Raw genomic sequence first — 25,130 nt, forward strand, 5'->3', positions numbered from 1 at the left:
CTGATGGGTCTCCTGTGGCCAGAACAGGAGTGGAGGACATTGCGGTATCTGGAAGGCATCCCAGGGATGTGTCACTGAATTGGAGGGGGGCTGCACTCGTCTTGGATTTTGGGGCCAAGCCTTCACTGAAGCCCTCCTGGGCTGCAAGCATTGAGAAAAGTGTGCAGTATAAACATGGTGAGGAAGAGGTGAGGTAACAGCATGGCGGGGAAATTAGAGGCCACTCCTAGTATTTGTTGTGGCTGCATAAATAATGAGGTGGGAATGGGATGAGAGGGTGTGAAAACCTGCCATTGCAGCCAGCAGGTAAAACAATGTCTTTCCCACCCACTTCCACACGTTGTGCAAATTTGGAATGTTTCTGCCCTTAGACTCACTGATAAATGACCACTCATAGCTATTTGAGGATATGTTTTCTTTTAGGAACAAGTTGCCTGGTCTTTTGTTCTATCGATCTTACCAAAATTATTGACTTCAATTTTGCAGCTTGTCATTGAACCTTCTCCCCCTCTCAAGCTCTCCACCCCTAACTCTCTCTCCCATTCCCTCTCTCCACCCCCTAGCAGTCTCTGCCCCTCCACCCTCACCCTCTCCACCCCTCACCCTCTCCACGCCTCACCCTCTCCACCCCTCATCCTCTACCACTCTGCCCTCCTCCCTCTCTCCACCTCTCTCTCGTTCCCCCTCTCTCCCTCTCCCTTTCTCTCCCCCACCAATTCTCTCCCCCTTTCTCTCTCCACACCCTTCGCACCACCTCCCTTGGGGTTCTACATGGGGATAGGGACATAGGAGCAGGAGGAGGCCACTCAGCCCATCGTGCCTGCTCCTCCATTCAGTACGATCCTAGCTGATCATCCACTCCAATGCCTTTTTCCCACACCATCCCCATATCCCTTTATGTCATTGGCATTTAGAAATCTGTCAATCTCTGCTTTAACATACTCAATCACTGAGCTTTCACAGCCCTCTGGGGTAGCAAATTCCAAAGATTCACAACCCTCTGAGTAAAGAAATTCTCCTCATCTCTGTCCTAAGTGGCTTCCCCCTTATTTTGAAATAGTGTCCCTTGGTTCTAGATTCCCCAACCAGGGGGAACATCTCACCTGCATCTACCCTGTCTATTCCTTTAAGTATTTTGTAGGTTTCAATGAGATCACCTCTCTTCTTCGAAACTCTAGAGAATACAGGCCCAGTTTCCCCGATCTCTCTTCATAGGACAATCCCGCCATTCAGGATCAAGTCTGGTGAACCTTTGCTCCCTCTATGGCAATAATATCCTTCCTAAGGTAAGGGAACCAAAACTGCGCACAGTAATCCAGGTGCGGTCTAACTAAGCTTCTATACAATTGAAGTAAGACTTCACTTCTCCTGGACTCAAATCCTCTTGCAATAAAGGCTAACACACCATTAGCCTTCCTAACTGCCTGCTGCACCTGCATGTTCAGTAACTTATGGACAAGGACACCCACGTCCCTTTGTACACCTACACTTTCTAATCTTACACCATTTAAGAAATACTCTGCGCAGCTATTCCTCCAACCAAAGTGGATAATCTCATATTTTTCCATGCTAAATTCTTTCCCACTCACTAAGTCTGACCAAATCCTCTTCAAACCGCTTTGCATCTTCCTCACAAGTCACATTCCCAACTAGCTCTGCGTCATCCGCAAATGTGGAAATATTACATTTGGTCCCCACATCCAATCATTGATATATATTGTGAACCGATAGGGTCTGAGTGCTGATTCTTGTTGTACCCCACTAGTCACAGCCTGCCAATGAGAGGATGACCCCTTTATTCCAACTCTCTGTTTTCAGCCTGTTAACTAATCCTTGATCCACGCCTGTACATCACCTCCTATCCCATGTGCTTTAATTTTGCTAACCAACCTCCTGTGGGGGACTTTATCAAAAACCTTCTGAAAATCCAAGTACATACGCTACATCCACTGACTCCCCTTTATCAGTTCTCTTAATAACATCCTCAAAAACTCCAACATGTTTGTCAACCATGATTTCCCATTCATAAACACGTTGACTATGCCCAAACAGATCATGATTATCCAAGTGTCCATTTATCACATCCTTTATAATAATTCAAGCATATTTGCTACTACTGGATAACCGGTCCATGGTTCCCCATTGGTTCCTCATAGTGAAAGCACCCTGAGGTAGCAGCGATCATAATATGATTGAATTTTGCATTCATTTTGAGGGAGCAGGAGGAGGCCACTCAGCCCATCATGCCTGCTCTGCCATTCAATACGATCATGGCTGATCATCCACTCCAATGCCTTTCCACCCACATCATCCCCATATCCCTTTATGTCATTGGCATTTAGAAATCTGTCAGTCTCTGCTTTAAACATACTGAATCACTGAGCTTTCAAGACTAGTATTTTAAACTTAAATAAGGGCACTTGTGAGGGCATGAAAGTGGAGCTAGCTAAAGTGAACTGGCAAATGAGGTTAAGGGATAGATCAATAGAAATTTAGTGGCAGACATTTAAAGAGATACTTCAGAATACACAGGACATTCCAGAGAGAAAGAAAGATTCCAAGGGGAGGTTCCACCATTAATGGGTAACTAAAAAAGTTAAAGACAGTATCAAATTTAAAGAAAAAGCATACAATTACGCAAAGACAGGTGGCAGGTCAGAAGATTGGAAAGAATATAAAGAACAGCTAAGAATAACATAAAACATTAGTAGGGAGGGAAAAATTAGAGTATGAAAGAAAGCCAGCTAGTAATATAAAGACGGATAGGAAGAGTTTCTATAGTTTTAAATAAGAAAAGAGTTGACAAAGTTGGTCCTATAGAAAGTGCATCTGGGGAATTGATAATGGAAAGTAGGGAGAAGGCGAATGAATTAAACACATATTTTGCTTCGGTCTTCACAATAGAGGGCACAAGTAACCATAGAACTATAGAACACTACAGCACAGAAAACAGGCCATTCGGCCCTTCTAGTCTGTACCGAAATATTATTCTGCTAGTCCCATTGACCTGCACCTAGTCCACAACCCTCCAGAACTCTCCCATCCATGTATCTATCCAACTTGTTCCTAAAACTTCAGAGTGAGCCCGCATTTACCACGTCAGATGGCAGCTCGTTCCACACTCTCACCGCTCTCTGAGTGAAGAATTTCCCCCTAAACCTTTCCCCTTTCACTCGGATTAGCTGTAAATCAGGAAATGGAAGGGAGGGAGGAACTTGGGAAAATTACAATCATCAGGGAAGTGGTATTAAGCAAATTGTTGGGGCTGCGGGCTGACAAATCCTCAAGTCTGGATGGACTTCACACTAAGGTCTTGAAAGAAGTGGCTAGTGAGATAGTTAATGCATTGGTTTTAATTTTCCAAAATTCCCTATATTCAGGGAAGGTTCCAATTGGATAATAGCAAATGTAACTCCTTGATTCAAAAAGGGAGGGAGACAGAAAGCAGGAAGCTACAGGCCGGTTAGCCTAACATCTGAAATAGGGAAAATGTTAGAAGCTATTATTAAAGATATAGCAGGGCACTTAGAAAAATTCAAGGCAATCAGGCAGAGTTGACATGGTTCTGTGAAAGGGAAATCATGTTTAACCAATTCATTGGAATTCTTTGAAAGACTCACATGCTGTGGATAAAGGGGAACTGGTGGATGTACTATACTTAAAATTCCAGAAGGCATTTGCTAAAGTGCCACGTCAAAAGTTATTGCAGAAACTAAAGGCTCACGGTGTAGGGGGTAACATATTGACATGAACAGAAAATTGGCTAGCTAACAGGAAGCTGAGAGTTGGCATAAATGTTTGCTTTTTCTGGTTGGCAGGATATGACGAGTGGTGTGCCAAGGGATCTGTGCTGGGTCCTCAACCTTTTACAGTTTATATAAATGATTTAGATGGAGGGACCGAAGGAATGGGGGCTAAATTTGCTGATGACACAAAGATAGGTAGGAAAGTAACTTGTGAAGAGGACATAAGGAGGCCACAAAGTGACATAAATAAGTTAAGGGAGTGGGCAAAGACCTGGCAAATGAAATATAATGTGGGTAAATGTGAAATTGTTCATTTTGGCAGGAAGAATAAAAAAAGAAACTTATTATCTAAATGGTGAGAGACTGCAGAGCTCTGAGATTCAGAAGGATCTGGGTGTCCTAGCGCATGAATCACTGAAGGTTAGTATGCAGGTACAGTAGGTAATTAGGGAAGCTAATAGAATGTTATCATTTATTCTGAGGGGAATTGATTACAAAAGTAGGGAGGTTATGCTTCAGTTGTACAAGTCACTGGTGAGACCACATCTGGAGTATTGTGTACAGTCTCCTTACTTAAAGAAAGATACAAATGTGTTAAATGCAGATCAGAGAAGGTTAACTCAACTCATAGCAGGAATGGGCGGGTTGTTTTATGAGGAAAGGTTGGACAGGTTAGGCTTGTATCCACTGGAGTTTAGAAAAATAAGAGGTGGGTTAATTGAAACCTTTAAGATCACGAGGGGACTTGGCATAAGAACGTAAGAAATAGGAACAGGAGTAGGCCATTCAACCCCTCGGGCCTGCTCCGCCATTCAATAAGATCATGGCTGATCTTCTTGTGTTTCGATTTCCACATTCCCAGCTAACCCCAGTTACCTCCAATTCCTTGCCTAACAAGAATCTATCTACCTCTGCCTTAAAAATATCCAGTGACCACACCTCCACCACGTTCTGAGGCAGAGATTTCCAAAGTCACACAACCCTCTGAGAGAAAAACATTCTCCTCATCTCTGTCCTAAAAGGGTGACCCCTAATTTTAAAACAGTGCCCCCTAGTTCTGGACTCACCTACAAGAGGAAACATCCTTTCCACATCCACCTTGTCAAGGCCTTTCAGGATCTTGTATACTTCAATCAAATCACCCCTCACTCTTCTAAACTCCAGAAACAAGACCAGTCTGTCCAACCTTTCCTCATAAGACAACCCATTCATTCCAGGTATCAATCCAGTAAACCTCCTCTGAACTGCCTCCAATGCATTTACATCTTTCCTTAAATAAGGAGACCAAAACTGCACACAGTATTCGAGGTGTGGTCTCACCAATGCCCTGTATAATTGAAGCATCACATCCTCACTTTTATATTCAATCCTTCTCGCAATGAAGGATAGCATTCCATTAGCCTTCTTAATGATTTGCTATACCTGTATACTAAATTTTCATGCCTCATGTACTAGAATGCCCAGATCCCTCTGCACCTCAGAATTATGCAGCTGTTCTTCATTCAAGTAATACTCTGCTTTTTTGTTCTTCCTGCCAAAGTGAATAACTTCACATTTTCCCACATTAAACTTCATTTGCCCACTCACTCAACCTATCTATATCCAACTGCAAACTCTTTATGTCCTCTTTACAACATACTTTCCTACCTATCTTTGTGTCATCTGCACATTTAGCTACCATGTACAGTACATCTATAGGCTCCCCTTTATCCACTGCACATGTTACTCCTTCACAAAATTCCACAAATTGGTTAAAAATGACTTTCCTTTCACAAAACCATGCTGACTCTTTCTGATTGCCCAGCTATAACCTCCTTAATGAGCATAGAAACATAGAAATATAGAAAATAGGAGCAGGAGTAGGCCATTTGGCCCTTCGAGCCTGACTGATCATCCAACTCAGTAGCCTGCTCCCACTTTCTCCCCATTTACTTCAAATCCCTTTCACCCCAAGAGCTATATCTAACTCCTTCTTGAAAACACACAATATTTTGTCCTCAACTACTTTCAGTGGTAACGAGTTCCACAGGCTCACCACTCTCTGGGTGAAGAAATTTCTCCTCATCTCAGTCCTAAATGGTCTAACCCGTATCCTCAGACTGTGACCCCTGGTTCTGGACACCCCCACCATCCAGAACATCCTTCCTGAGTCTACCCTGTCTGGTCCTGTTAGAATTTTATAGGTTTCTATGAGATCCCCCCTCATTCTTCTGAACTCCAGTGAATATTACCCTAACTGACTCAATCTCTCCTCATGTGTCAGTCCCGCCATCCCAGGAATCAGTCGGGTAAACCTTCGCTGCACTCCCTCTATAGCAAGTACATCCTTCCTCAGATAAGGAGACTAAAACTGCACACAATATTCCAGGTGTGGTCTCACCAAGGCCCTGTACAATTGCAGCAAGACATCCCTGTTCCTGTACTAGAATCCTCTGGCTGTGAAGGCCAACATACCATTTGTCTTCTTTACCTCCTGCTGCACCTGCATGCTTACCTTCAGCAACTGGTGTACAAGGACACCCAGGTCTCGTTGCACATTCCCCTCTCTCAATTTATAGCCATTCAGATTATTATCTGCCTTCCTGTTTTTGCTACCAAAGTGGATGACCTGACAGTTATATCCACATTATACTGCATCTGCCATGCATTTGCCCACTCACTCATCTTGTCCAAATCACACTGAAGCATCTCTGCTTCCTCCTCACAGCTCACCCTCCCACCCAGCGTTGTGTCATCTGCAAATTTGGAGATATTACATTTAGTTCCCTCATCTAAATCATTAATATATATTGTGAATAACTGGGGTCCCAGCACCGATCCCTACGATACCCCACTAGTCGCTGCCTGCCATTTGGAAAAAGACCCGTTTATTCCTACTCTTTGTTTCCTGTCTGCCAACCAGGTTTCTATCCATCTCAATACACTACCCCCAATCCCATGTGCTTTAATTTTACACACCAATCTCTTATGTGGGACTTTGTCGAAAGCCTTCTGAAAGTCCAAATAAACCACATCCACTGGCTCCCCCTCAACTCTACTAGTTACATCCTTGAAAAATTCCAGTAGATTTGTCAAGCATGATTTCCCTTTCTTAAATCCATGCTGATTCTGTCTGATTCTGCCTCTGTTTTCCAAGTGCTCAGCTATTAAGTCTTTTATAATGGACTCTAGAATTTTCCCCACTACCGACATCAGGCTGACTGGTCTATAATTCCCTGTTTTCTCTCTGCCTCCCTTTTTGAACAGTGGGGTTACATTAGCTACCCTCCAATCTGTAGTAACTGTTCCAGAGTCTATAGAATCTCGGAAGATGACCATCAATGCATCCACTATTTCTAGGGCCACTTCCTTAAGTACTCTGGGATGTAGATTATCAGGCTCCGGGGAATTATTGGCCTTCAATCCCATCAATTTCCCCAACACTTTTTCCCTACTAATACTGATTTCTTTCAGTTCCTCCCTCTCACTAAACCCTGTGTTCCCCAACATTTCTGGTATGTTATTTGTGTCCTCCTTTGTGAAGACAGAACTAAAGTATGTATTTAGTTGGTCAGCCATTTCTTTGTTCCCCATTATAAATTCCACTGTTTCTGATTGTAAGGGACCTACATTTGTCTTCACCAATCTTTTACTCTTCACATACCTATAAAAACCTTTACAGTCAGTTTTTATGTTCCCTGCAAGCTTACTCTCGTACTCTATTTTCCCCTTCTTAATCAATCCCTTGGTCCTCCTTTGCTGAATTCTAAACTGCTCCCAATCCTCAAGTCTGTTGTTTTTTCTGGCCAATTTGAATGCCTTGTCCTTGGATCTAATACTATCTCTAAGTTCCCTTGTGAGCCATGGTTTGGCCACCTTTCCTGTTTTACTTTTGTGCCAGACAGGAATAAACAATTGTTGCAGTTCACCCACTCTCTGAATGTTTGCCATTACCTATCAACCATCATCCCTTTAAGTAACGTTTCCCAATCCATCATAGCCAACTCGTGCCACATACCTTCGTAGTTTCCTTTATTAAGATTCAGGACCCTAGTCTCAGAATCAACTACGTCACTCTCCATCTTGATGAAGAATTCTATCATATTGTGGTCGTTCATCCCCAAGGGGCCTCGCACAACTCGATTGCCTATTATTCCTTTCTCATTACACAATACCCAGTCGAGGATGGCCTGTTCTCTAGTTGGTTCCTCAATGTATTGGTCCAGAAAAACATCCCATATACCCTCCCGGAATTCCTCCTTGTTACTAATTTGATTTGCCCAATCTATATGCAGATTAATGTCACCCATAATTACAGATATTCCTTTATTGCTTGCATCTCTAATTTCCTGTTTAATGCCATTCCCAACATCACCACCACAGTTTGGGATTTCTAACAACTTCCCCACAGCAGATATCAAACTAACTGGCCTATAGTTTTCTGTTTTCTGCCTCCCTCCCTTCTTGAATAGAGGGGTTATATTTGCTACTTTCCAGTCTGATGGAACCTTTCCAGAATCTAGAGAATTTTGGGAAATTAACACCAGACTATCTCATTAGCCACCTTTATTAGGAGCCTAGGATGTAATCCATCGTGATCCGGAGTCTTGCCAACCTGCAGCTCCATCAATTTGCTAAGTACCATGTCCCTAATAATTTCAATTTCACCAAGTTCCACTCTCCCTTTCACCTCCTGATTTGTAGCTATTACTGGAGTGTTTTTTGTATCCTCTATAGTGAACACAGAAGCAAAATATTTGTTCATTTCTTCCGCCATTTCCTTATTATCTACTATTAACTCCCCACTGTCACTCTCGAGAGAACAAACACTCACTTTACTCACTCTTTTCCTTCTTAAAAACCTGTAGAAACTCTTGCTATCCATTTTTACATTTCTAGCTAGCTTCCTCTCATACTCTAATTTCTATCTCCTGATTAACCTTTTAGTCACTCTCTGCCGTTCTTTATATTCTGACCAAACATCTGTCCTGTTACTCATCTGTGCAGAGTTGTATGCTTTTTTCTTAATTTTGATGCTTTCCTTAACTTCTTTAGTGAACCACAGATGGTGGGTCCTCCCCTTAGAATTTTTCTTTATAATAGGAATGTACTTATTCTGAATACCCTGAAATATCCCCTCAAATGTTTGCCACTGCTTCTCTATTGATCTATCCTCTAGCCTGGTTTCCCAGTTCACTTCAGGGTGGATGTGGAGAGGATGTGTCTTCTTGTGGGAGAATCTAGACCTCGGGAGTCACTGCTTAGAAATATGGGGTTGCCCATTTAAGACAGAGATGAGAATTTTTTTCTCTCAGAGGGTAGCGAGTCTTTGGAACTCTCTTCCTAAAAAGGCAGTGGAAGCAGAGTCTATGAACATTTTTAAGGCAGAGCTAGATAGATTCTTGATTAACAAGGGTGGTGGGGGGAGTGGTGAAAGATTAGCGAGGATAGGCAGGAATATGGGGTTGAGGTTAGATTCAGATCAGCCACGATCTTATTGAATGGTGGAGCAGGCTTGAGGGGCTGAGTGGCCTACTCCTGCTCCTAATGGGTCTGTTTATGTGTCTCTTCTTAAATAGTGGGGTAACATTTGCTACTTTCCAATCTGCAGGAACCACTCCAGAATCTATAGGATTTTGAGAAGATGATCACTAATGCATCCACTATCTCCATAGCTCTCGGTTCCAACACTCTGGGAGGTAGGTCATCAGGTCCCGCGACTTATCACCTTCAGTCCCAGTAATGTCTCCAATACAACCTTCTCACTGATACTCATTCCCTTCAATTCCTCATTCCGACCCATCCCTATCCCTCCTATCGATGCCCTTTGACCCACATCAGGACAATGGTCAAGCATTCAGTGGGTGGGACAACAAGACAGCCACGCCCACTCACACGTAACCGGGTTTTATTAACCAATGAGAGGAGCTGTCTTCCTGTGGCTGGAATCGGCGCCGGGCAACCCGCCCTTGCGCCTCCCCCGCCCGAGCTCCGGACCCGCCCGCCCGCTCCGCTCCAGCGGAGCCTCCGCCCGCTCCGCTCCAGCGGAGCCTCCGCCCGCCCGAGCTCCGGACCCGCCCGCCCGCTCCAGCGGAGTCCCCACCCACCCACCGGACGCCTTGGCGCCAATGATGCCTCGGCGGGTTTGACGTCAGAGCGGTTATTGACGGCAGTTCTGTCCAATAGGAAGCGCCGGGCGGCCTCGGCAGAGCCGGCGGCTCCGGATGGCCAGCCAATGGGAGCGCAGGAGAAGGAGGGACCTAAACCCTGGCTCCCTTTGTCTGGAGCAGCCTGAGCCTGGCTGGGAGAAGCTGCAGCTGCCTGGAATACCTCGAATAGACAGACCCCAGCCTGGGTTAGACAGATCCCAGCCTGGGTTAGACAGATCCCAGCCTGGGTTAGACAGATCCCAGCCTGGGTTAGACAGACCCCAGCCTGGGTTAGACAGATCCCAGCCTGGGTTAGACAGACCCCAGCCTGGGTTAGACAGACCCCAGCCTGGGTTAGACAGATCCCAGCCTGGGTTAGACAGATCCCAGCCTGGGTTAGACAGACCCCAGCCTGGGTTAGACAGATCCCAGCCTGGGTTAGACAGATCCCAGCCTGGGTTAGACAGATCCCAGCCTGGGTTAGACAGACCCCAGCCTGGGTTAGACAGATCCCAGCCTGGGTTAGACAGACCCCAGCCTGGGTTAGACAGATCCCAGCCTGGGTTAGACAGACCCCAGCCTGGGTTAGACAGATCCCAGCCTGGGTTAGACAGATCCCAGCCTGGGTTAGACAGATCCCAGCCTGGAATACCTCGAATAGACAGACCCCAGCCTGGAATTCCCTGGAATAGACAGTTCCCAGCCTGGATTAGACAGATCCCAGCCTGGAATACCTCGAATAGACAGACCCCAGCCTGGAATTCCCTGGAATAGACAGTTCCCAGCCTGGATTAGACAGATCCCAGCTGGAACACCCCGGAATAGACAGACCCCAGCCTGGAATTCCCTGGAATAGACAGATCCCAGCCTGGATTAGACAGATCCCAGCCTGGAATACCTCGAATAGACAGACCCCAGCCTGGAATTCCCTGGAATAGACAGATCCCATCCTGGATTAGACAGATCCCAGCCTGGAATACCTCGAATAGACAGACCCCAGCCTGGAATTCCCTGGAATAGACAGTTCCCAGCCTGGATTAGACAGATCCCAGCTGGAACACCCCGGAATAGACAGACCCCAGCCTGGAATTCCCTGGAATAGACAGTTCCCAGCCTGGATTAGACAGATCCCAGCTGGAACACCCCGGAATAGACAGACCCCAGCCTGGAATTCCCTGGAATAGACAGATCCCAGCCTGGGTTAGATAGATCCCAGCCTGGGTTATACAGATCCCAGCCTGGAATTCCCTGGAATAGACAGATCCCAGCCTGGGCTAGACAGATCCCAGCCTGGAATACCCTGGACTAGATAGATCTCAGCTGGAATATCCCTGAACAGACAGATCCCAGCCTGGAATACTTCAGATTAGACACATCTCAGCCTGGAATACCCCGGAATAGACAGATCCCAGCTGGAATATCCCTGAATAGACAGATCCCAGCCTGGAATACTTCGGATTAGACAGATCCCAGTCTGGATTAGACAGATCCCAGATGGAATATCCCCGAATAGACAGATCCCAGCCTGGAATATCCCAGAATAGACAGATCCCAGCCTGGAATACTTCGGAATAGACAGATCCCAGCTGGAATATCCCAGAATAGACAGATCTCAGCCTGGAATACCCTGGAATAGACAGATCCCAGCTGGAACATCCCAGAATAGACAGATCTCAGCCTGGAATATCCTGGAATAGACAGATCCCAGCTGGAATATCCCCGAATAGACATACCCCAGCCTGGGATAGACAGATCTCAGCCTGGAATACCCCGGAATAGACAGATCCCAGTCTGGAATAGACAGATCCCAGCTGGAATACCCCGGAATATCCAGATCCCAGCCTGGAATACCCCGGAATAGACAGATCCAAGTCTGGAATATCATGGAATAGACATATTCCAGCCAGGAATAGACAGATCCCAGCCTGGAATATCTGGGAATAGACAGATCCCAGCTGGAATATCCTGGAATAGATCCACTCCAGTCTGGAATACCCCAGGAATAGATCAACCCAGCCTGGAATAGATCCACCTGTGCCTGGAACACCCTGGAATAGACCAGCCCAGCCTGGAATGGATTCACTCCTGCAGCATTCAATCCAACATCATCTCTAATCCAGCTTCAACCCATCTCCAGCTCGAGTCCAGATTTAATCCATCCCCAGCTCTAATCCAGCTTTGGTCCTGTGGCAGATTTAATCTGTTACATAGAGATCCCAGATTACAGTGTGGAAGCAAACCTGAAGCTTTGTGCGTGGAGCAAGGCTGTGAGTGAAACTCTTTCCCCTTACTCTTTGGCCTGGACTTGGATTTGTACACCCCCAGCCCACCCCATCCTCACTCATGGTTTCTGGGCTCTTAAAGGGGCAGCTGCAGCCCTCCGTGGGCTGTGGGTGATTACCTCCCACAGATGCTCACCCTTTTAAGTGAAGTATTGAACTGTTTGAGGAGCCGGTTAGGCCCCCTTCCTTCCATTTCCTATCGTCTAGATCATCTGACCAAAACTGGCTGACTGACTGAAACTTATTCACTGACCAAACTGATCAAAATGGATTAACTGAACATAACAACGTGAAGAATAGGAGCAGTAGGCCATTCGGCCCCTTGAGCCTGCTCTCCCCTTCAATAAGATCATGGCTGATCTGATTGTGGCTTCAACTCCACTTTCCTGTCTGTTTCCGCCCCCCCCCCATAACCCTCGACTCCATAGTCGGTCAAAAATCTGTCTAACTCAGTCTTGTATATATGCAATGAGCCAGCCTCCACTGCTCTCTGGGGGAGTGACTTCCACAGACTAACAAATCTTTGAGAGAAGAAATTCCTCCTCATCTCCGTCTTCAATGGGAGACCCAATTTGAACAGACTGGGAGTGAACTGACTGAAAGGACCGACCAATTAACTGACTAAAATGGGTCAAGACAACTGACTGATGTAGGTCCACTGACCAATAAACGGTTAACTGATGAAGCAGGTTAACTAATCGATGCTGGTTAACTGACCATGTAAACTGATCAAAGTGGTTTAGCTGACTGGCTGCTGGTTTACTAATCAATTCAACTGATAGATATAAGTCAGTGACCACAATGAGTTAATCGATCAGTTGAACTGACCAAACTGTGTTACTGATCCAGGTTACTGACCGATCCAGCTCAATGGCCAATCCGGGTTACTGACTGATTCATCTTACTGACCAATCCGGGTCTCTGACCCTTACGAATTACTGACCAATCCGGGTCTCTGACTGATCCGGGTCACTAAGCGTTCTGGACTACTGACCAAACCATGCTACTGACCGATCCATGCTACTGACCAATCCATGTTACTGACCGATCTGTGTCACTGACCGATCCATGTCACTGACCGATCCATGTTACTGACTGATCTGTGTTACTGACCGATCTGTGTTACTGACCGATCTGTGTTACTGACCTATCTGGGTTACTGACCTTTCCAGGTCACTGACCAAACTGGGTTACTGACCTTTCCAGGTCACTGACCAATCTGTGTTACTGGCCAATCCGAGGTACCGACCGATGCAGTTCCTGATCCGTGTTACTGCCTGATCCGTGTTACTGAGCGAAGCGTGTTATCCACCCATCAGTTTATTGACCAGCCCATGTTGCTGACCAATGTGGGTTACTGACCAATGTGGGTTACTGACTGACACGTGTTACTGACTTTTCCATGTTACTGACTTTTCCGTGTTACTGACTGATCCGTGTTACTGACTGATTGGTTTAATGACCAACTTATATTACTGACCGATGTGTGTTACTGACCAGTGTGGGTTACTGACCGATCTATATTACTGACCGATGTGTGTCACTGACATGTGTTATTGTCCCATGCGTTACTGACCAGTGTGGGTTACTGACCAATGTGTGTTATTGTCCCATGTGTTACTGACCAGTGTGGGTTACTGACCGATCTATATTACTGACCGATGTGTGTCACTGACATGTGTTATTGTCCCATGCGTTACTGACCACTGTGGGTTACTGACCAATGTGTGTTACTGTCCAATGTGGGTAACTACCTGCTGCGTGTTACTCACCTGTCCATGTTACTGAACAATATGTTACTGACTGATCGGTGTTACTGACTGATGCGTGTTACTGACTTTTCCATGTTACTGACTGATGTGTGTTACTGACTGATGCGTGTTACTGACTGATCCGTATTACTGACTGATCGCTGTGACTGATTAGTCTGTGCTACTGATCAATGTGCATTACTGATCAATGTGCGTTACTGATCGATGTGCGTTACTGATCGATGTGTGTTACTGACCGATCCGTGTTACTGATCGATGTGCGTTACTGATCGATGTGTGTTACTGACGCATCCGTGTTACTGATCGATCCATGTTAATGATCGATGTGCGTTACTGATTGATGTGCGTTCCTGATCGTTGCGCGTTACTTATCGATGCGCGTTGCTGATCGATGCGTGTTACTGATCGATGTGTGTTACTGATTGATGTGTGTTACTGATCGATGTGCGTTATTGATCGATGTGTGTTACTGATCGATGTGCGTTACTGATCGATGTGTGTTACTGACTGCTCCATGTTACTGATCGATTGCGTTACTGAGTGATGTGCGTTACTGATCGATGTGCGTTACTGATCGATGTGCGTTACTGATCGACGTGCATTACTGATCAATGTGTGTTACTGACCGCTCCATGTTACTGATTGATGTGCGTTATTGACCGCTCGATGTTACTGATCGATGTGCGTTACTGATCGACGTGCGTTACTGATCGATGTGCGTTACTGATCGACGTGCGTTACTGATCGACGTGCATTACTGATCGATGTGTGTTACTGATTGATGTGCGTTACTGATCGATGTGTGTTACTGATCGATGTGTGTTACTGATTAATGTATGTTACTGATCGATGTGCGTTACTGATCGATGTGTGTTACTGATCGATGTGTGTTACTGATCGATGTGTGTTACTGATCGATCCGTGTTACTGATCAATGTGCGTTAATGACCGCTCCATGTTACTGATCGATGTGTGTTACTGACCTATCTGGGTTACTGACCTTTCCAGGTCACTGACCAAACTGGGTTACTGACCTTTCCAGGTCACTGACCAATCTGTGTTACTGGCCAATCCGAGGTACCGACCGATGCAGTTCCTGATCCGTGTTACTGCCTGATCCGTGTTACTGAGCGAAGCGTGTTATCCACCCATCAGTTTATTGACCAGCCCATGTTGCTGACCAATGTGGGTTACTGACCAATGTGGGTTACTGACTGACACGTGTTACTGACTTTTCCATGTTACTGACTTTTCCGTGTTACTGACTGATCCGTGTTACTGACTGATTGGTTTAATGACCAACTTATATTACTGACCGATGTGTGTTACTGACCAGTGTGGGTTACTGACCGATCTATATTACTGACCGATGTGTGTCACTGACATGTGTTATTGTCCCATGCGTTACTGACCAGTGTGGGTTACTGACCAATGTGTGTTATTGTCCCATGTGTTACTGACCAGTGTGGGTTACTGACCGATCTATATTACTGACCGATGTGTGTCACTGACATGTGTTATTGTCCCATGCGTTACTGACCACTGTGGGTTACTGACCAATGTGTGTTACTGTCCAATGTGGGTAACTACCTGCTGCGTGTTACTCACCTGTCCATGTTACTGAACAATATGTTACTGACTGATCGGTGTTACTGACTGATGCGTGTTACTGACTTTTCCATGTTACTGACTGATGTGTGTTACTGACTGATGCGTGTTACTGACTGATCCGTATTACTGACTGATCGCTGTGACTGATTAGTCTGTGCTACTGATCAATGTGCATTACTGATCAATGTGCGTTACTGATCGATGTGCGTTACTGATCGATGTGTGTTACTGACCGATCCGTGTTACTGATCGATGTGCGTTACTGATCGATGTGTGTTACTGACACATCCGTGTTACTGATCGATCCGTGTTAATGATTGATGTGCGTTACTGATTGATGTGCGTTCCTGATCGTTGCGCGTTACTTATCGATGCGCGTTGCTGATCGATGCGTGTTACTGATCGATGTGTGTTACTGATTGATGTGTGTTACTGATCGATGTGCGTTATTGATCGATGTGTGTTACTGATCGATGTGCGTTACTGATCGATGTGTGTTACTGACTGCTCCATGTTACTGATCGATTGCGTTACTGAGTGATGTGCGTTACTGATCGATGTGCGTTACTGATCGATGTGCGTTACTGATCGACGTGCATTACTGATCAATGTGTGTTACTGACCGCTCCATGTTACTGATTGATGTGCGTTACTGACCGCTCGATGTTACTGATCGATGTGCGTTACTGATCGACGTGCGTTACTGATCGATGTGCGTTACTGATCGACGTGCGTTACTGATCGACGTGCATTACTGATCGATGTGTGTTACTGATCGATGTGCGTTACTGACCGAAGTGTGTTACTGATCGATGTGCGTTACTGATCGATGTGTGTTACTGATCGATGTGTGTTACTGATCGATGTGTGTTACTGATCGATCCGTGTTACTGATCAATGTGCGTTAATGACCGCTCCATGTTACTGATCGATGTGTGTTACTGACTGCTCCATGTTACCGATCGATATGTGTTATTGATCGATGTGTGTTACTGACATATCAGTGTTACTGACCGATCATTGTTACTGACCGATCCGTGTTACTGATCGATCCGTGTTACTGATCGATGTGTGTTACTGATCGATGTGTGTTACTGATCGATGTGTGTTACTGATCGATGTGCGTTACTGATCGATGTGTGTTACTGACATATCAGTGTTACTGACCGATCAGTATTTCTGACCGATCAGTGTTACTGACCGATCCGTGTTACTGATCGATGTGTGTTACTGATCGATGTGTGTTACTGACCGCTCCATGTTACTGATCGATGTGTGTTACTGACTACTCCATGTTACTGATCGATGTGTGTTATTGATCGATGTGTGTTACTGACATATCAGTGTTACTGACCGATCAGTGTTACTGACCGATCCGTGTTACTGATCGATCCGTGTTACTGATCGATGTGTGTTACTGATCGATGTGCGTTACTGATCGATGTGCGTTACTGATCGATGTGTATTACTGATCGATCAGTGTTACTGATCGATGTGCATTACTGATCGATGTGCGCTACTGATCGATGTGCGTTACTGATCGATCCGTGTTACTGATCAATGTGCGTTACTGACCCCTCCATGTTACTGATCGATGTGTGTTACTGACTGCTCCATGTTACTGATCGATGTGTGTTATTGATCGATGTGTGTTACTGACATATCAGTGTTACTGACCGATCAGTGTTACTGACCGATCCGTGTTACTGATCGTTGTGTGTTACTGATCGTTGTGTGTTACTGATCGATGTGTGTTACTGATCGATGTGCGTTACTGATCGATGTGTGTTACTGACATATCAGTGTTACTGACCGATCAGTATTACTGACCGATTAGTGTTACTGACCGATCCGTGTTACTGATCGATGTGTGTTACTGATCGATGTGCGTTACTGATCGATGTGTATTACTGATCGATCAGTGTTACTGACCGCTCCATGTTACTGATCGATGTGTGTTACTGATTGATGTGTGTTACTGATCGATGTGTGTTCCGATCGATGTGCGTTACTGACTGCTCCATGTTACTGATCAATGTGCGTTACTGATCGACGTGCGTTACTGATCGACGTTCGTTACTGATCGATGTGCGTTACTGACTGTTCCGTGTTACTGACTGCTCCATGTTACTGATCGATGTGCGTTACTGACCGCTCCATGTTACTGATCGATGTGTGTTACTGATCGATGTGTGCTACTGAACGATGTGCGTTACTGATCGATGTGCGTTACTGATCGATGTGCGTTACTGACTGCTCCATGTAACTGACTGATGTGCGTTACTGATCGATGTGCGTTACTGACTGATCCGTGTTACTGACCAACCGATCCGTGTTACTGACCGATCAGTGTTACTGACCGATGTGCGTTACTGACTGCTCCGTGTTACTGACCGATCCGTGTTACTGACCGATCTGTGTTACTGATCGTTGTGCATTACTGACCGATCCGTGTTACTGATCGATGTGCGTTACTGATCGATCCATGTTACTGATCAATGTGCGTTATTGACTGCTCCATGTTACTGATCGATGTGTGTTACTGACTGCTCCATGTTACTGATCAATGTGTGTTATTGATCGATGTGTGTTACTGACATATCAGTGTTACTGACCGATCCGTGTTACTGATCGATCCGTGTTACTGATCGATGTGTGTTACTGATCGATGTGTGTTACTGATCGATGTGTGTTACTGACATATCAGTGTTACTGACCGATCATTGTTACTGACCGATCCGTGTTACTGATCGATCCGTGTTACTGATCGATGTGCGTTACTGATCGATGTGTGTTACTGATCGATGTGTGTTACTGATCGATGTGTGTTACTGATCGATGTGTGTTACTGACATATCAGTGTTACTGACCGATCAGTATTACTGACCGATCAGTGTTACTGATCGATATGTGTTACTGACTGCTCCATGTTACTGATCGATGTGTGTTATTGATCGATGTGTGTTACTGACATATCAGTGTTACTGACCGATCAGTGTTACTGACCGATCCGTGTTACTGATCGATCCGTGTTACTGATCGATCCGTGTTACTGATCGATGTGTGTTACTGATCGATGTGTGTTACTGATCGATGTGCGTTACTGATCGATGTGTGTTACTGACATATCAGTGTTACTGACCGATCAGTATTACTGACCGATCAGTGTTACTGACCGATCCATGTTACTGATCGATGTGTGTTACTGATCGATGTGTGTTACTGATCGATGTGCGTTACTGATCGATGTGTATTACTGATCGATCAGTGTTACTGACCGCTCCATGTTACTGATCGATGTGTGTTACTGATTGATGTGTATTACTGATCGATGTGCGTTACTGATCGATGTGTGTTACTGACCGATGTGCGTTACTGATCGATGTGTGTTACTGATCGATGTGTGTTACTGATCGATGTGTATTACTAATTGATGTATGTTAGTGATCGATGTGCGTTACTGATTGATGTGTGTTACTGATCGATGTGTGTTCTGATCGATGTGCGTTACTGACTGCTCCATGTTACTGATCGATGTGCGTTACTGATCGACGTGCGTTACTGATCGACGTGCGTTACTGATCGATGTGCGTTACTGACTGATCCGTGTTACTGACTGCTCCATGTTACTGATCGATGTGCGTTACTGACCGCTCCATGTTACTGATCGATGTGTGTTACTGATCGATGTGTGCTACTGAACGATGTGCGTTACTGATCGATGTGCGTTACTGATCGATGTGTGTTACTGATCGATGTGCGTTACTGACTGCTCCATGTTACTGACCGATGTGCGTTACTGATCGATGTGCGTTACTGACTGATCCGTGTTACTGACCAACCGATCCGTGTTACTGACCGATCAGTGTTACTGACCGATGTGCGTTACTGACTGATCCGTGTTACTGACCGATCCGTGTTACTGACCGATCCGTGTTACTGACCGATCCGTGTTACTGATCGGTGTGCATTGCTGACCGATCCGTGTTACTGATCGATGTGCGTTACTGATCGATGTGTGTTACTGACCGCTCTATGTTACTGATCGATGTGTGTTACTGACTGCCCCATGTTACTGATCGATGTGTGTTATTGATCGATGTGTGTTACTGACATATCAGTGTTACTGACCGATCAGTGTTACTGACCGATCCGTGTTACTGATCGATGTGTGTTACTGATCGATGTGTGTTACTGATCGATATGCGTTACTGATCGATGTGTGTTACTGACAGATCAGTGTTACTGACCGATCAGTATTACTGACCGATCAGTGTTGCTGACCGATCCGTGTTACTGATCGATGTGTGTTACTGCTCGATGTGCGTTACTGTTCGATGTGTATTACTGATCGATCAGTGTTACTGACCGCTCCATGTTACTGATCGATGTGTGTTACTGATTGATGTGTATTACTGATCGATATGCGTTACTGATCGATGTGTGTTACTGACCGATGTGCGTTACTGATCGATGTGTGTTACTGATCGATGTGTGTTACTGATCGATGTGTGTTGCTGATCGATGTGTGTTACTCATTCATGTATGTTACTGATCGATGTGCGTTACTGATTGATGTGTGTTACTGATCGATGTGCGTTACTGACTGCTCCATGTTACTGATCGATGTGCGTTACTGATCGACATGCGTTACTGATCGACGTGCGTTACTGATTGGTGTGTGTTACTGACTGATCCGTGTTACTGACCGATCAGCGTTACTGACCGATGTGAGTTACTGACTGATCCGTGTTACTGACCGATCCGTGTTACTGACCGATCCGTGTTACTGATCGGTGTGCATTACTGACCGATCCGTGTTACTGACCAATCCGTGTTACTGATCGATGTGCGTTACTGATTGATGTGCGTTACTGATCGATGTGTGTTACTGATCGATGTGCGTTACTGACATATCAGTGTTACTGACCGATCAGTGTCACTGACCGATCAGTGTTACTGACCGATCCGTGTTACTGATCGATCCGTGTTACTGATCGATGTGTGTTACTGATCGATGTGTGTTACTGATCAATGTGCGTTACTGATCGATTTGTGTTACTGACAGATCAGTGTTACTGACCGATCAGTATTACTGACCGATCAGTGTTACTGACCGATCCGTGTTACTGATCGATGTGTGTTACTGATCGATGTGTGTTACTGATCGATGTGCATTACTGATCGATGTGTATTACTGATCGATCAGTGTTACTGACCGCTCCATGTTACTGATCGATGTGTGTTACTGATTGATGTGTATTACTGATCGATATGTGTTACTGATCGATGTGTGTTACTGACCGATGTGCGTTACTGATCGATGTGTGTTACTGATCGATGTGTGTTACTGATCGATGTGTGTTACTGATCGATGTGTGTTACTGATCGATGTGCGTTACTTACTGCTCCATGTTACTGATCGATGTGCGTTACTGATCGACATGCGTTACTGATCGACGTGCGTTACTGATCGATGTGTGTTACTGACATATCAGTGTTACTGACCGATCAGTGTTACTGACCGATCAGTGTTACTGACCGATCCGTGTTACTGATTAATCCGTGTTACTGATCGATGTGTGTTACTGATCGATGTGTGTTACTGATCGATGTGCGTTACTGATCGATGTGTGTTACTGACATATCAGTGTTACTGACCGATCAGTATTACTGACCGATCAGTGTTACTGACCGATCAGTGTTACTGACCGATCCGTGTTACTGATCGATGTGTGTTACTGATCGATGTGTGTTACTGATCGATGTGTATTACTGATCGATCAGTGTTACTGACCGCTCCATGTTACTGATCGATGTGTGTTACTGATTGATGTGTATTACTGATCGATATGCGTTACTGATCGATGTGTGTTACTGACCGATGTGTGTTACTGATCGATGTGTGTTACTGATCGATGTGTGTTACTGATAGATGTGTGTTACTGATCGATGTGTGTTACTGATCGATGTGCGTTACTGACTGATCCGTGTTACTGACCGATCCGTGTTACTGACCGATCCGTGTTACTGATCGGTGTGCATTGCTGACCGATCCGTGTTACTGATCGATGTGCGTTACTGATCGATGTGTGTTACTGACCGCTCCATGTTACTGATCGATGTGTGTTACTGACTGCCCCATGTTACTGATCGATGTGTGTTATTGATCGATGTGTGTTACTGACATATCAGTGTTACTGACCGATCAGTGTTACTGACCGATCCGTGTTACTGATCGATGTGTGTTACTGATCGATGTGTGTTACTGATCGATATGCGTTACTGATCGATGTGTGTTACTGACAGATCAGTGTTACTGACCGATCAGTATTACTGACCGATCAGTGTTGCTGACCGATCCGTGTTACTGATCGATGTGTGTTACTGCTCGATGTGCGTTACTGTTCGATGTGTATTACTGATCGATCAGTGTTACTGACCGCTCCATGTTACTGATCGATGTGTGTTACTGATTGATGTGTATTACTGATCGATATGCGTTACTGATCGATGTGTGTTACTGACCGATGTGCGTTACTGATCGATGTGTGTTACTGATCGATGTGTGTTACTGATCGATGTGTGTTGCTGATCGATGTGTGTTACTCATTGATGTATGTTACTGATCGATGTGCGTTACCGATTGATGTGTGTTACTGATCGATGTGCGTTACTGACTGCTCCATGTTACTGATCGATGTGCGTTACTGATCGACGTGCGTTACTGATTGGTGTGTGTTACTGACTGATCCGTGTTACTGACCGATCAGCGTTACTGACCGATGTGAGTTACTGACTGATCCGTGTTACTGACCGATCCGTGTTACTGACCGATCCGTGTTACTGATCGGTGTGCATTACTGACCGATCCGTGATACTGACCAATCCGTGTTACTGATCGATGTGCGTTACTGATTGATGTGCGTTACTGATCGATGTGTGTTACTGATCGATGTGCGTTACTGACATATCAGTGTTACTGACCGATCAGTGTCACTGACCGATCAGTGTTACTGACCGATCCGTGTTACTGATCGATCCGTGTTACTGATCGATGTGTGTTACTGATCGATGTGTGTTACTGATCAATGTGCGTTACTGATCGATTTGTGTTACTGACAGATCAGTGTTACTGACCGATCAGTATTACTGACCGATCAGTGTTACTGACCGATCCGTGTTACTGATCTATGTGTGTTACTGATCGATGTGTGTTACTGATCGATGTGCATTACTGATCGATGTGTATTACTGATCGATATGTGTTACTGATCGATGTGTGTTACTGACCGATGTGCGTTACTGACCGATGTGTGTTACTGATCGATGTGTGTTACTGATCGATGTGCGTTACTGATCGATGTGTGTTACTGACTGATCCGTGTTATTGACTGCTGCATGTTACTGATCGATGTGCGTTACTGACCGCTCCATGTTACTGATTGATGTGCGTTACTGACCGCTCCATGTTACTGATTGATCTGCGTTACTGATCGATGTGTGTTACTGATCGATGTGCGTTCCTGATCGATGTGCGTTACTGATCGATGTGCGTTACTGACTAATCCATGTTACTGACCAACCGATCCGTGTTACTGACCGATCAGTGTTACTGACCGATGTGCGTTACTGACTGATCAGTGTTACTGACCGATCCGTGTTACTGACCGATCCGTGTTACTGATCGGTGTGCATTACTGACCGATCCGTGTTACTGAACGATCCGTGTTACTGATCGATGTGCGTTACTGATCGATGTGCGTTACTGATCGATGTGCATTACTGATCGATGTGCGTTACTGATCGATGTGCGTTACTGATCGATGTGCGTTACTGATCGATGTGCGTTACTGACCGCTCCATGTTACTGATCGATGTGTGTGACTGACTGCTCCATGTTACTGATCGATGTGTGTTATTGATCGATGTGTGTTACTGACATATCAGTGTTACTGACCGATCAGTGTTACTGACCGATCCGTGTTACTGATTAATCCGTGTTACTGATCGATGTGTGTTACTGATCGATGTGTGTTACTGATCGATGTGCGTTACTGATCGATGTGTGTTACTGACATATCAGTGTTACTGACCGATCAGTATTACTGACCGATCAGTGTTACTGACCGATCAGTGTTACTGATCGATGTGTGTTACTGATCGATGTGTGTTACTGATCGATGTGCGTTACTGATCGATGTGTATTATTGATCGATCAGTGTTACTGACCGCTCCATGTTACTGATCGATGTGTGTTACTGATTGATGTGTATTACTGATCGATATGCGTTACTGATCGATGTGTGTTACTGACCGATGTGTGTTACTGATCGATGTGTGTTACTGATCGATGTGTGTTACTGATCGATGTGTGTTACTGATCGATGTGCGTTACTGATTGATGTGTGTTACTGATCGATGTGTGTTACTGATCGATGTGCGTTACTGACTGCTCCATGTTAATGATCGATGTGCGTTACTGATCGACATGCGTTACTGATCGACGTGCGTTACTGATCGATGTGTGTTACTGACTGATCCGTGTTACTGACTGCTCCATGTTACTGATCGATGTGCGTTACTGACCGCTCCATGTTACTGATCGATGTGTGTTACTGATCGATGTGTGCTACTGAACGATGTGCGTTACTGATCGATGTGCGTTACTGATCGATGTGCGTTACTGACTGCTCCATGTAACTGACTGATGTGCGTTACTGATCGATGTGCGTTACTGACTGATCCGTGTTACTGACCAACCGATCCGTGTTACTGACCGATCAGTGTTACTGACCGATGTGCGTTACTGACTGCTCCGTGTTACTGACCGATCCGTGTTACTGACCGATCTGTGTTACTGATCGTTGTGCATTACTGACCGATCCGTGTTACTGATCGATGTGCGTTACTGATCGATCCATGTTACTGATCAATGTGCGTTATTGACTGCTCCATGTTACTGATCGATGTGTGTTACTGACTGCTCCATGTTACTGATCAATGTGTGTTATTGATCGATGTGTGTTACTGACATATCAGTGTTACTGACCGATCAGTGTTACTGACCTATCCGTGTTACTGATCGATGTGTGTTACTGATCGATGTGTGTTACTGATCGATGTGTGTTACTGATCGATATGCGTTACTGATCGATGTGTGTTACTGACAGATCAGTGTTACTGACCGACCAGTATTACTGACCGATCAGTGTTGCTGACCGATCCGTGTTACTGATCGATGTGTGTTACTGCTCGATGTGCGTTACTGTTCGATGTGTATTACTGATCGATCAGTGTTACTGACCGCTCCATGTTACTGATCGATGTGTGTTACTGATTGATGTGTATTACTGATCGATATGCGTTACTGATCGATGTGTGTTACTGACCGATGTGCGTTACTGATCGATGTGTGTTACTGATCGATGTGTGTTACTGATCGATGTGTGTTGCTGATCGATGTGTGTTACTCATTCATGTATGTTACTGATCGATGTGCGTTACTGATTGATGTGTGTTACTGATCGATGTGCGTTACTGACTGCTCCATGTTACTGATCGATGTGCGTTACTGATCGACATGCGTTA

General features: G+C 45.2%; 1 protein-coding gene across 2 annotated transcripts in view; it reads left to right on the plus strand.

The window, feature by feature from the left end:
- Positions 1-25,130, plus strand: part of LOC121274289 (gastrula zinc finger protein xLCGF3.1-like) — a 283,992-nt gene that overhangs the window by 2,165 nt on the left and 256,697 nt on the right. Inside the window, exon 2 of one of the 2 annotated variants that reach the window (XM_041181520.1) lies at positions 9,337-9,424. The gene's annotated coding sequence lies outside the window, so the exon portion shown is untranslated. Of the gene's footprint in view, positions 1-9,336; positions 9,425-10,510; positions 12,142-25,130 lie in introns of those variants that run through there. The other variant, XM_041181519.1, reaches the window with a different exon arrangement.

This window comes from Carcharodon carcharias (assembly GCF_017639515.1).
Source record: "Carcharodon carcharias isolate sCarCar2 chromosome 35 unlocalized genomic scaffold, sCarCar2.pri SUPER_35_unloc_9, whole genome shotgun sequence".
Classification (NCBI taxonomy): Eukaryota; Metazoa; Chordata; class Chondrichthyes; order Lamniformes; family Lamnidae; genus Carcharodon; species Carcharodon carcharias.